Source organism: Amblyomma americanum, chromosome 3 (assembly GCF_052857255.1).
Source record: "Amblyomma americanum isolate KBUSLIRL-KWMA chromosome 3, ASM5285725v1, whole genome shotgun sequence".
NCBI classification, from domain to species: Eukaryota; Metazoa; Arthropoda; class Arachnida; order Ixodida; family Ixodidae; genus Amblyomma; species Amblyomma americanum.
The window spans coordinates 57763443-57778044 of NC_135499.1; the positions used below are offsets into that span (position 1 = coordinate 57763443).

A 14602-nucleotide genomic window follows, 5' to 3' on the forward strand; every position below is an offset into this window, starting at 1 on the left:
GTTTTTGTTCATGTTTATGTTCACCTATGCACCTGGGTTTTCGGTGACCGTTGGTTTCCTTTATATGTTTGTCAAACGAGCCCCTCATTTAATTTGTTTGTCTGCTAATAGCTTAACGGGGGTCTCGGTTCTGGCAGTCTTGATGCCATAGGTAGCATAAAGAGGGCTCTCGCACAGTTTCTGCCCTCACCATTAGATGACGTTCTACGTCACACTTGCGGTATTACAGGGCGTGCTACGTCCACCGCTATGGACGAGGGGGGCACTGGTGAACACTCTCAAGGTTCGCTTACACGCAAAAAGATAAATACCCACGAAAGCAGCAGATTGGACAGCCGTCGCCGTAGCTCAGTTGGTAAGAGCACCGGACGGGATATTCGGAGATCGTGGGTTCGGATCCCACCGGCGGCATGGTTGTTTTTTCTGCTGGTTTATAAATAATTTTCTTTGAAGGCAATTCATTGGCACTACAAATTAAAAAAAAATTTAAAAAAATCCCCTATGCACCTGGGATTTCAGTGACTGTTGGTTTCCTTACTATGTTTGTCAAACGAGCCCCTCATTTCATTTGTTTGTCTGCTAATAGCTTAACGGGGGTCTCGGTTCTGGCAGTCTCGATGCCATAGGTAGCATAACGAGGGCTCTCGCACAGTTTCTGCCCTCGCCATTAGATGACGTTCTACGTCACACTTGCGGTATTACAGGACGTACTACGTCCACCGCTATCGACGAGGGTTGCGCTGGTGAACACACTCAAGGTTCGCTTACACGCAAAAACATAAATACCCACGAAAGCAGCAGATTGGACAGCCGTCGCCGTAGCTCAGTTGGTAAGAGCACCAGACGCGATATTCGGAGGTCGTGGGTTCGGATCCCGCCGGCGGCATGGTTGTTTTTTCTGCTGGTTTATAAATAATTTTCTTTGAAGGCAATTGATTGGCACTAGAAATTAAAAAAATAGAAAAAATTCTCCTATGCACCTGGGTTTTCGGTGACTGTTGGTTTCCTCAATATGTTTGTCAAACGAGCCCCTCATTTCATTTGTTTGTCTGTATATATATATATATATATATATATATATATATATATGTGTGTGTGTGTGTGTGTGTGTGTGTGTGTGTGTGTGTGTGTGTGTGCATATATAAATATATACATAAAGAAGAATCAACAAAAAAATTGAAAAACAACAGGATTTAGTTATCAATGTTAGGGCTAAAAAACCGCCCTTTTTTGGGTTTATTACAGCATTCGAAACATGCAGCTTTTAAAGCGCGCGCGAGTTACAGGAGCAGCCTTAAGCACCAGTGCAAACAAGGGGCGGGGCAAGAGGAAGAGACAAAAAGGAACAAGAGAATCGATGACAAGTTGAAAATGTGGTCCACAAAACATGGAGGCAGGTGTTCCGAAGGATTAAATAACAGAAAATATATGGCGGGAAGATTAAAAAAGCTAGAGAAACAGATAGGAGGTAGGTTTTGAAGTCCTTCAATAGGCGGCAATGATGTCAGAAATTATTTTTCAACCATTTCTGGGCTTTCTTAGAATGAATGTGGAGTGACCTTCAACATGTCGCTTATTACCTCATTTTGGTGATTAGCATGAAGCGCTTGACACCTGCTCAACGAAGAGGTAACAGCCAAGAGAAACTGCTGAGGATGGGCGTGAGGAGGAATAGACATCAAGCAGAATCCGCTGAGCGGCCCTGTGACTAAGAATCATGGTCTGACCAGGCCCATTCCCATTACATTATTTACAGCACGGCTGCTGAACCGTTCTGAAGCTGTGACTTTTTTGTTTGCTCAGACTGATCATGATTATGCTATAATTCATATGGGCACATTTCATTGGTCGTGATATCTGCTTAACAAAGCGACGCCATATCAAGCTTTGCTGCCACTCTGAGTGAGAAGGCACCTTGTAGTAAAGGTGTAAAATAAGTCGTTAAAGTTCTCTTAGAAATGACTTCAGAATTTGTGGAAGCGCTCTCTGCGCTCAGAAATGACGTCGGAAACATCGATAAGTCCACCAATTCTATCAGATCGAAAATCACTGCAGTAAGTTTCCCTATAGACTTCATTAACGAAACATCTGAAGAATTTCAGTCCAAAATGAAAACGTTGATAGAATTGGTGGCAGAAGTGAAACTTCAGTGCAGGTAATGTCGAAAGGAAAACCGAAAGCTAACCAAAGAACTGAAGGACTTGAAGCTACATCTTGAGGAACTGAAACATATTGTAGGAAAATACTTTACTAAACGTGTTCCAAAAATTTCTAATCAAGACGTTGGCACGGCACAACGACAGAACAGTAGAAGGAAAAACAGCATCGCGACAAAACCTCACAGGGAAAATATAGTACGCTTCGAAACAGCTCGTCGGACAAAACGGCACAACGACAAAACAGCAAAGCGAAAAAGCACTACGACACAAGAGCGAGGGAAAAAACAGCACGACAACAAAATAGCACATCGGAGTACTGTGCAGCTCTTCTGAAGGGGTGAACTGTCATAACGGTAAATTACAACAAATGCCACAACGGCCATTGGAGTTAACGAGTGCTCGTTTTACAGACTTAATAAGGAACAGAGCAGGGTAATATTCTCGATCTCAAACATCGACTTTTTTATGGCGAATAATAGAATGAATAATGCTAAAAAAGTTCTGAAACCATCGATTCAGCGTTTTGACCATAATGATGCAAAATTCTGGCAAAAAGGTCCTACGTAGTGCTCTGGGTGTACCAGAAGTTCTTGTTCTTAAAAATTCTCGCTCTCGACAATTGAATCTTCAGCAATTTTTTTTAGAGCGAGCTGCACGGCCTTCATACACTGAAAATATCTAGTATGCGATGCTTACTATTGAGGATTGCAGGACAGCCCGAGGAGACATTTTCAGGTTGTTTGGTGTTTAACCAGGACACAGTGGTGGTCTAAGGCTGACCAGCGATTACTTTGCTTTGCGAAATGGGCTACGCAGCTAACCGGATGATTCATGCCTCAGCGTTCATTTGTTGAGTGTAATTTTATATTAAAGCCTTTTTTTCACTTCAAAGATAATTATCTCGAAACATCAGTTTTCGCAAGATTTGACCAAAGTTACTTTTTCCGGTTGGAAGCCAATATTATTAAAATGTCAGTTTTCGCACAATTTGACACATTTGCTCAGGAACCAGAAGAAACATCTAACAAACACGTATAATTTAACAAACGCACGTGGTAGTCTACTGAAGCAGAGTTGTAGAATGACCGCAGAGCCGATGCCCGGGCCATTTTAGCTCTCATTTGCGAGATTCTTTTTATATAACACAGAAAAAAAACTAGATAATTGAAGCCAAGAAAGCAAGGATTACATAACCACTAGTTCTGTCATATGTCCCGTTCAAGGAACGATGTTCCTTAGTGAATGAGCTTGCCATGTTTCCCAATGAGCAAAGCAGTCGCTGACTCCAAAGGTCGCTGCCACACGTGTTGTGGATTAGCGTTTGCGGTTATGTGTCGTATTGTCCGGCGTCCTGTTTTTACGCGTTCAGTTGTTTCCGTGTGCTGTTTTGTCCCCATGCCGTTTTTTTCGCAGTGTTGTTTTGCCACTGTGCTATTTTTTCCTGTGCTGTTTGCTGTGCGCTGTTTTGACGCATGGTGTCTTGACGTGCGCTGTTCCTTCGTGTCCTAGGCTAGGTCAGTAGGAAAGTTACAACACAACTTCCAGCAGACCTTTCTGCCAGCACTATTGCTGTTTGCGATAGGGTTCCAACAAGGGCCAATGGATCTGCCAACAGCATGGGTTTCTTTCAATAATCACCCGCGAGAAAGTCTTCCAGGCAGCCAAAAAATACATATTGAACACAACCCACCCGAGCTTTGAGGAAGGAGACCCAGTGTTCGTCAATGAACATGTTGTCCGAAAAGAAGGGCTCCCTCGGAAGGCAATAAGGGCAAGGCCAGAGAAGAATTGGCCCTTGGCATAGGTTTCCGAAGAAAAAATATTGGTACCGAAAATAGCGAAGATGATGCAGTAGAGCTGCGCATTTTTATATGCACTCGCCACTCAGGTCCCTCATGGCATCGATAAATAATGAAAAATTTATTTCTATTTGCACAGAAAAATTCTAAACATCCGAAAAAAATTACATCTGTTTTCTAATGTTTAAAAGCAGAAAATTTCGCTAAGCTATAAGAACCGAAACGTGGCTGAAGAAAGGCGAGAGTGTAGTCGTTCCGGCTTACAGTATGAAAGGTCGTGGGGGTGACGTTGCGTTTTTTTTATCAAACAAGGATGACACTTCACTGTCTTGCATGATATCACATGTAGCACTGCCTTTATTGAAGCCCTTTTTGTTCATTTAGAACCCAACCCTCACTCACAGTCGCTGTCGTTTATCAGCCTCCCACTTCTTCAGCAAAGTGGTTCATGACATAAACATGAAGCGCAAAACCAGACGAGGACGGTGGAAAAAGCTGAAACACACACGAGCGCTAATTTCCAACAATGTACTGAGTACCGCGAAGCAGCATATAAAGGCTAATCGTGGGCGGTCATCACACATGCGCAGTCCCCAAACAGTAAATGACGACGCAAGCAGTACAATTCCTTGGGAGATAAAGCACTGGACGGCTTGGACACGCAGTGTTCCTTTAAAGTATCTATGATCTCTGCCTAGATAATTTCACACATAAGTTAGTGGGTACTCCTGGTGATGAAGTTGCATTCTGTGTAGATAGGCACGCAGCTCGATTTCGCACAGGTTTCGGCACTCTGGCCAGAACTGGGTACAGCACTGAGGTCCTCGCTTCATTCACGCTTTCTACAGTGCGCGTGCAGGAATCCTCCGCGCTTTACCTTCACATTTCTACGATTTTCACAGAGGCGGTCGTTAACACACCTCCCACTTTGTCTTTCATATGCTTTATGAAATCGGTAGATGATACACGACCGATTCCGCACAATTGACGAACATGCTGGTGTGCCTCTTCTCGCACCCCAGCCTGTGTAAATTGCTTTGTTTAGTCATTTTGCACAGTTTTTTAAGGTTGTCCGGAGCAGGAAAAACCACTCGGACATTCACCTCTTGCCCCATCGTCTTTAGTCGATGGGACAAGCCGTGTATGTACGCAATCACCGCAGTCTTGTGCTTCCCAGCAGAAACCTGGGAAGCGTCAAGCTGTGTTGAACACTTCCGTTTTAGAATGCCTTCTGCGACGCTGGCAAGTACATGAGTGATATACCCAGAAGCAGACAGCTGGAGGATTTGTTCCTGGAAGCTGGCGGCCATAAGTTCAGGGCAGGACTTTTGCAAGGCATTAGAAAGATATAATTTTGCGATGCCCGTCTTAACTAGTTTGGAATGAGCGGAGTCGTACGGGAGTAGTGGCTTATCGGCACGTGGTTCGTAGAGTCGCGAGTAAAAAAGATTAGCACACATGACGGAACACCGGAGCGCCGGAATGACAACGCGTGGCGCTGGGGGTGACGAAGAGGCTGATAACGAGAGTGCCGAGCCGTTCCAATTCTACAGTATTAGGGGGGTTCAGCGGACTGTCACTGCCCAGCAAAATTTATTTTTCTGCCTCGCCCTCTCTCTTTTTTTAACATATCCTTGCTCCCCCAGGCGACTGGTGAAGAATAGGATCGTTTTTGTTCTTTGCTTGTTTGCTAGTTTTTTGGCGAGCAGCCTTAGCCTCGCTGCGGAAGGATGTCTGTGAAAGAAGAAACAAATGCCTGAAATAGGATGGTTTATTGGATGTTGCCTAAGGGATAGGCCAAGCGAAGAAAAACGATGATATCGATCACTATGTTCGTGATGGGCGATAACAGGTGTTATAAAATAGATCCACGCCTTACCAGTCTCGCCAGAAGGAAAAAAGACACGCCGCGCATCAACTTCGCTACAAGAGGGGATATCCTGACATCAGACCAGGAAGGCAGGTCCAGGAGAAGCATTGCTGCCGAGGTAACGTGTGCAGTAGGGATCGTAACCCGCATTGTGCGTGCCTTCCTAGAAGAAGAGAGCATTGGCGACGCGGAGCGTAGCGGATGTCCAAGAGCCCTAACTGAGGATCAAGACCGGCTGATTAGTGCCGCTGCCTTCCGCAGCCCTCATATTACTGCTGCCGAGATACAGCAGGAGCAGGGCCTTCAGGGAGTCTCTTTGCGGACGATTAGGAAACACCTTCGGTCAGCCGGACTGTATAGTCGCGTCGCTTGTCGGAGGCCAATTCTCACTGCACATCACAAACGACTCCGTATCGACTCTGCCACAAGCAACTTCACTTGGACTGCAGAAGATTGGAGGGTAGCCATATCCTCAGATGAATCGACATTTTCCCTCAAAGTGGGACTAGCAGCGGCGGGTATGAAGACCTGTTGGCGTGCGGTAAGTGCACGACAATCCTTTTTTATTTCGCGCTTATCTCTCTTTCACAAAATTTATCATCACAATCGCCATCTTAAAGAAGCCTTTCTCTCTGAACCTGAATACATTTCATCCCGTAGAGATCACCCTCATAGAGTTGGCATCCCCTTTTGTCGCATGAACGCATATTTACACTCATTTATTCCCAAGACAAGCAATGAATGGAACCACCTGCCCACCCCAATTGCCACAATTACCGACTCTGTTTTGTTCAAATCTGCTCTCGAAAGATATGTTTACTTCCAGTAATCTGCATTTTACCGCGTTATTGTTAATGTCCCGATTTTGTCTCTGTATTGCCGCAATTCCTGTGTTATAATTACATATATACAGATATTTTTCATGCATTCCACTCCTTTCTGTAATGCCTCGAGAGGCCTTGAAGGTATTGAAATAAAGAAATAAACATCTGTAGTTACTCGAGGGCGAGAAATTGATCTGACCTGTGACTATGGGTAGTGCTGCTTTTCATGTGAAATGCATTATATTCTGCAGTTATTTTTATAAGTTTTCATCGATAACAGTTCATCTGGGTGCACTTAGGTGTAGCAGTCTTATCTTCCACACGAGTTATGAACAAGTGTGCTTAAGTTAATAGAAATTGCAGCCTTTTACTCGAGTGGTTCTGGGCAATAGCGCTCAGGTTTTCTCAGACAAATTGCATAGTCGTATTTATTTTTTGCAAGTATGACCCACAGTTCGCGCAGGTCGTCGCATCCAGCGGACGTCGCTCCATTTATGCTTGGGGTTTCATTACGCACCAAGGGGTTGGGGTACTGATTTGGGGCGAGGGAACGCTGACTGCTGCTTCTTACCAAGCTATTATTCAAAATGACCATTTCCCTTTCGTTTTGGATGGCCCGTTCCCTGAATTGTGCTTCCTCTTTAAGCTCGACAGAAGTCCTATCCGCACATGCAGGTATGCAACATTTTAACTGAGGTTTTGTCACGCCGAGATAGTGTCTGAAAAGCGAACTGCATTTAAATCACAAGTGTGAACTAACACTGAGTAGAGTGAAAAGTTGAACAAGGCTACGCTGATAAGCAGGTCATATCTGTCAGCAACGCGCATATAGCAAGGCAGAGAAGGCGTAGAAAAGACGAGGAGCAAAAGTGAACATACTGCCAGCATATTAGCCTTCATTTCAATTTCACTGAAATAATAAACGTTAGTTGTTCCTATATGAACCTCTTCCCCCTGTTTTGGTAATGCACTATAAAGCAAACAAAATTACAATTTCGCAAGGAGCAATTGTTTCTATGTTATTTTGTGCTACACTAAAAGCGATATAAAACTGACAGAATTGTTCTACTCGCTTTATTCAATGTTCTCTAGCGCATTTTTACGGCTATTACTTTCATGCAAACAGGAAACGAATGCTTGCTTGCAGCGTGTAATCGTTTTTTTTCCCAGGCGGGTGTGGCAACTGCTTGCAGAGCTCTGCATCAAAGAGCTTCCATGGCCTCCCAAGGGAGCAGATTTTAATATAATTGAAAAATATATGAGGATTAATGAAAAAGCGACTAGCTAAAAGGCAGCTGTACGAGCCATCGCCAGATATTCTTTGAGCGGCGGTTCAAGAGGAATAGAACAGGCTCCAGGCTCTTGCTGACCTTGCAAGTAGTCTGTTTTACTCCTTGTCTGAGCGCCTTCAAAGGTTGTGACGGTCGGCGGGCCTATGCACGCCATTAGTGTAACGACGTGTTTGCTCTCGTATACAGGCAGCAAGCTGGCTATCCTCCTTACGTCCTTTCCTGATTTTATGGGATAGTGCTCCTGTTGATATTGTTACTACACTTTCCCAGAAAAGTGACTTGTGTGAATTAGTTGCGTTGAAAAAAAAAACTCTGTTTGTCGAGTGTGTGTAATACCGGCTAAAAGCAGCGCTATCATCTATTGCTCCCGCAAGTTCCTTTTCACATACCATGGACGTAAAAAAAACGTAAAAAATAAAAAAGAAGCCATCTTTGCGCATGATAACCGAGCGAAAATAAAGGCCGCATGCACAATCACGTAGTGTCGGCACTTCGACGCTCGGGCGGTGGCACGCTCGATAAAGCATAGTTCCTGGCGTCCCCACTTTGATACAAACATGGAAGCAGCCCGACAGGCAGGCCTGCGAACCGCAGCGCCGCGTGGTGAGATATCACAATTCTGATCGCCAGAGGTTTTTGCTATTATTTACTGTACTTCCATTACACCTGTTCTTCATGAAATAGAAGTCTAATCTCAAGGAATCTGATGCTATTTCCGAAGTCATCTCGTGAGTCATTTCTAGCGCCCTTAAGCTTGCGCTTACGAAGGTTAGTGTGTTATTAGCTAGTGATTCAAATGAGTCTGACCTGCAGTCCATAAATAGTAAGAAGTCATCTGCGTACGTACTGCTTTCATACAGTAGTATGGGCGGTCATATCTGCTAAAAGAGAGAATATGTATTGAATATTGCATCGCCTCCATTCTCAATGATTTGTTTTAGCCCATTTTAAGAATTGGCTCGAGACCTTCGAGCCGGGTGCCCGCTATACGGCTGGAGCGACAAGCACAACCTCAATAATGTTTACTTTGCTCTGGAAGAGTCTGCCCGTCTGTGGTTTGAAAACCTCGAGACTGCCATTTCCACCTGGGAGACGTTTTTCCGGAATCTCCCGGCCAAATTCTCCAACGCCGGGAGAACGCTGAAGCTGCGGTCACTCCCGAAATCAGCGCACAAATTTAAGTGTGCACATGTATATAGAATACATGACCCGTCTTTTCAAGCGCGCTGACCTGAACATGAAGGAGGAGAAGAAGCTTCGCCATCTCATCCGTGGGGTAAGCAGGAACTGTTCGCAGGCCTCGTGCTCAGTCCACCTCGTACTGTAGGGGAATTTCCGAAGAAGGCGACCACCATGGAGACGAGGCTCCAAAAACGGACCCGCGAGTACAAACGGAACATCAACAGCAAAGTGCCCCAGTATTTTTCTCCATGCCTCGGCGGCATTGCAAACACCTTGCGCGAACTGATTCGCTTAGTTGTCCGGGAGGAACTCCAACGAATCCGTCAGCCCCAGGTTGCTCCTGCGCCGCTAGCAGCGAACGAGGTGCGGCAGCTTGCGAGACACCTCCTGTACCCCAAGAGCCGTCCCGGTTCGATGACAGACCCACGTACGCATCTCTCGTAAGTCGCACCGCTGGCTAAGGTCCCATGACTCCGACGCCTGCCTTGAGCAACATCCGAACAAGTCACTCAACCGCACCTGGCTACGGTATTGCCCCGACGTCTCCCGTGAGTAGCCTCGCCCCATATTATGCAACCGCACCTGCTACAGCTGGGCCACGCCCTCGGAAGTAAGATTTGTGGTGTACACCGGCCGTAGGCCTCTCTGCTACTACTGTGGGGAGCCCGGATATCTCTGCCGAGCATGTCCCTACCGCCAAGTGGGTCTTCACGGTTTACGTCCTGACGAATCTTCGTCCTCAGAACGTCGAGCGACCGCATGTTGGCCCCCCAGAACCCTGTCTACTTTCCAAGGCGCGAGTCCCGTTCGCCTTTGCCTTGCTATCACGCTTCCAGCCCCGGCCGCCACAGTAGCTCTGCTGGCCGTTGCTGGCCAGCAACCACCACCGTCTTCCGGTGGCGAGGCCGCTGAGGCCGGGACGTGTCAAGGTCCTCCATCGCGAAACCCTCCAGCTGACGATACCTGAACAGAGAGAGGCAGAGATAGTGTCCGATCCGCTGCATTCGATTTGCGTTTGACAACTGATGGCGCTGAGGTTTCTGCGCTGATCGATACCGGTGCTGATTATTCTGTAACGACCCGTGCCTTTGCTGGTGAACTTAAAAAGGTTCTGACATCGTGGACGGGGATGCACATTCGCATCGCTGGTGGCCACCTTATTTCCCCTGTTGGCAAGTGCACTGCTAGAGTTGGAATTAATGCTTTCAACTACGTTGGTCAATTTGTCGTGCTCTCCGAGTGTTCCAGAGAATTCATTCTGGGTATAGACTTCTTGCAGGCGAACGGCGCTGTCATTAACTTTCCCGAAGCACGTGTCACGTTCTCGACCAAACAGGCCGTGGCCCGCTTTGACTCCAGAGGTTCCTGCAGCATCGCTCTGCGCATTGTCCACAATGACGTCACGGTGCCGCCGCGGTGAAGTGCCCCTGTTCTCGTGTGGAACTACCTATTTCACGACTACGAGGGCCTGGCGGGCGGCCATACTCCACTGCTGCTTGAGCGGGAACTTGCCGTTGCAAGAGGTCTCGTCCAACTACGTGACTACCGAACCCAGCCCCTCCCCCAAACTGTAACGTGCAACGCGAAGGAGAACCCCCGGAGCAGAGACGGAAAACCGCGGTGGTCCCTAAGTGGTCCGAGCACGCGAGCGAGAGACAGCCAACTTCTCTACGAATGCAGGCGCTACTTCTGCTTCTACAGTTGCACGTGTCAATATCTCAAAACAACGCATAGCGAATTCACATATTTGCTGAAGTCCTTTTGTTTTCAAAATCTTATCAACAAACTTACTCGTGTCAAAAATTCATCACCAGCACTAATTGATCGCGCGCTCGGTAATTTTAAACAGGCATAACCGATGATGTTTTAAATAAACTTTATGTGATCATGTTCCCATATTTGTTAGAATAGATAGTTTGCCGAAAGCCGAAAACTATTTTCGTCATCAGCTAACCCAAATAAACTACCAAATGTTAAAAACCAATAATTTATCATTTAATTTTGAGATTGAGCACGAGGAGATGGACATTAAATTTTTGAACTTTAATATTGTTCCGAAAAGTGCGATATGAAATAGCACTCAAATGATGAGAGCTCGCTCTCATCAATCAATTTGCCCCTGGATGAATAAGCCCATTCTTCAAGTTTTAAAAAGCATGGACTACTGGCATAAGAAATGGAAGAAGAAGAGAATTATTTCTACCTGCCTCTATTTAAGGTGATGCGTAATGGGTCTTAAGCGATGATGAAGGCTCGAAAAAGGGAATTGTACAGAGAACGATTAGAGCGGGAAAATGAAAACATCAAAAAAGTCTGGGACATTGTCAGAGACATTGCGACAGAAATCACTTACTCTCCTTTAATCAGTAGACAGAAGTACAGTTGACGCTTTCAACTCAACTTCTGCCTCAGTCGGTCCACTGCTAGCTCAGAACGTACCGGACTTAAATGTAATCGATATTGAGTCTAGGATTCCTAATACTTCTGCTATGTTCCGAATTGTACAGGCACGAGGGCAGTGATTGAAAATTTTGACATTCTCACTCCCGTCTTGTGCTCTCTTTTCAACCAATCTATTAATGATTCCAATTATCCGACTGTAGTCTCTATTGAAAACGGCGAAGGTAATACCTCTATATAAAGACCGTGACCAAAATGACGCAAATTACTACAGGCCAATATCTCTTAGCACAATAAATAACAACTAGGAAAAAAATCTAGCCAGCAGATTCAACTAGTTCTTAGATAGAGTATTCGCATTACACAAAAACATGGTTTCAGGCCAAACTATTCAACTTCCACAGCAGTTCTATCACTTCGGCAGAAAATTAACGCGGCTCTGCACAGCAATATGTCAGTGGGAGTTCTAATTCTGGATTTTAAAATGCATTTGACAGAATTGATCATTTTATTCTAAAAAAAATTAAAATACGACGGCTGTCTTCATAACTTATTCGCAACTTATGTTAGTGACTGTGAATAAGTAGTGGTATTGAATTCCATTTCATTCTCTCTGCACAAGCTATACATTGGGGTTCCGCAGGGATCCGTACTCGATCTGTTGTTTTCTTTGTATGTTAATGACTTGCCTTCATTTATCGGCTGTTCAAACCTTTTGATGCACGCTGATGACACATGTCGAAGAATAACCGTCGATGCAATAAACGAACTAGTGAAAAATCGAGTCGGGTAGTTTGTGAAATACAACAGTGGTTTTCTGCAAATAAGTTAACAAGATATACGAAAAAAAAAACAACGTTCATGACATTCAGTTGCAGAAGGAAAGCATGTGACGCAACCGATGTCCGGATCCTATTAATAAACGCATTGCGGGGACTCACGTTTTCATCTAAATATCTAGGTGTCACTTGTGACAGCCACTTACACTGGCGATTCCACACTGAGAGAGTCTGCAGGAAGTTCGCTTTTCTCGCCAGCCAGGACCCGGATGTTCAGTCCCGGGCCAGGACAAGAGCGCACCAGGTCGCCGTTTCGGTCAATCAGAAAACCCGCTTCGGTCCATCAGAAAACTTTGCTTTGGCAGTTTTAATCTGCCGCCCATTCGCAACGTACGTGGAGAAGGTTTAGTGCTGCTTACTGGGGTAAAAATCTGAATTGCGCTGCCCGATTTCTCTGAAATACACAATTTGGTTGATGCGCTTAAATACGCTTAAAATACCTAATTTACTTTCCATGAAATTTATTTTATTCCTATAGTTTCTCCCGACATGTATTCACTATGTTGCGCAAATGCTATATTTTTGCCTTGCCCAGTGCTTTATACCAGTCTTACTTTATACTGTTTTGATTTCAATGTTCATTGAATGTTGATGGTATTTCTCCGTTTTGATTTTATTCTTGTCTATTCTGCGTACTCGAACCCGAACTAGCCGCTAGCTATGGGCCCAAATAAGTGTGTTCGTATTTTGTACAAGCGAAATTTTAAATAAATTGAATTGACGTTCCGAAATCACCGCAACCGCCACCGAAACCGGCCTCCGCGACTCCTGAGCCAAGGCCGCGCTATCCCCTGCGAAGCTACAAGGACATCGTTCGAAAGTCATGAACTGACTATCTGCCAAAAAACAAGACAAACTGATTGATGCTTCTCTATCGAAAATTTGTAGAAAAAGAACTAAGAAGTTTTCAGAAAAAAGAACTAGATATGAACGCTATGTGGGAACTTTAAGCGTGTATAGCTATTGTGAAGCCGCATGCGCTGCCGACACGTGCCGTGCTTATCGACTCCGGGCTCACCGGATAAGTTACGTTATCGCCTGAGTTGTCGGCGACACCCCTAGCCAGGGGGCTATAAAACCAACCAACATTTCAATAAAACCAGTCCGTTCTTCGCCAACCTCGTGTCGATTCACTTCAATAGCCATGCACATATTGTTCCAAAAGGCACGAGAATAGATTTAAATCCAGCCACATCAGACTTGTTTCCTTTTCGGAAACGCACTGGCAGAAAACACTTCTGCAAGCACCAGGTGAACTTAATGATAGTGTCATTTTTTATGACAAATCTTGTCTGTATGCTCGGGATCACGAAGAAGCTCAGCAATGTAAAGAACTCCTTCTGAGAGATCACAAAACTTCCCCTTTAGAGTTGCTTTATAAAAGAAAAAAAAACGTTCGCATCTAACTGAGCAGCAGAAGTTCCTTCGGATGGGGTACCTCTACCACCCACTTCGTCAGATTTAGATATTTGTCCGCTCCTTTCAACTGTAGTCCAATCTCAGCGCAAGATGTCACAATCAATTCCCCTCTTTTATGCTCATGCCACTCAACTTTAACAGCCGCCGCGTCCATAACTAACAATGTTCTAAATCCTTCCTCAGTAACTTTGTCACACGAAGAATGCATGGTGCTCTCAAAAGGCCTCAACTTCTGCCCCCACCAGCGTCATAGTAAAGGAACTTCAACTTCATAAATATCCAGAAAATTTTTCCCGACCCTTAGACAAAGAGAATACTACCACGAGCGCAGTCCAAAACCAGATCCTGGTCCAAAAATTCCATCTATTCCTCATGGAAAGCAGCTCCACACCGCGATAAGTGTCTCCATTTATATTGTGGCGGGAAATAATATAGTTACAGCTATGTACACCAGCGAAGGAACAGCTACGAGCGGCACTCAGAACACAGTCATAACTTCGTTGTCGTCTTCGTCTTCGTCCACCCGTTCACTCGCTCAGCCTCGTCGTCGTCTTCCCGCTTCAGGATCCCCGGCTGATGAGACGCCGTCTCGGCGTTAGAGTGGCGACGTATGAACGTAGTGATAAGGTTTTAGGCGGGAGACATGGACGACGTCGGTGGAGGGGCCGGAGGACGATGGCGAGCACGCAAGGGGTGCAGTTTCATAGTTCACGTCGGTGACACGTCGCACCGCACGGTAAGGGCCCCGGTAGTGAGAATGGAGTTTCTCGGAGAGACCGACGCTGCGTGACGGCGTCCAGAGAAGGACGAGCGATCCG

At 45.5% G+C, this 14602-nt stretch overlaps 1 non-coding gene across 1 annotated transcript; it reads left to right on the forward strand.

Moving 5' to 3' along the window:
• Nucleotides 1–337: 337 nt before the first annotated feature.
• TRNAS-GGA (transfer RNA serine (anticodon GGA)) lies at nucleotides 338–411 on the forward strand. Its single transcript has one exon. It is a non-coding gene; the product is annotated as a tRNA-Ser (tRNA).
• Nucleotides 412–14602: the final 14191 nt, after the last annotated feature.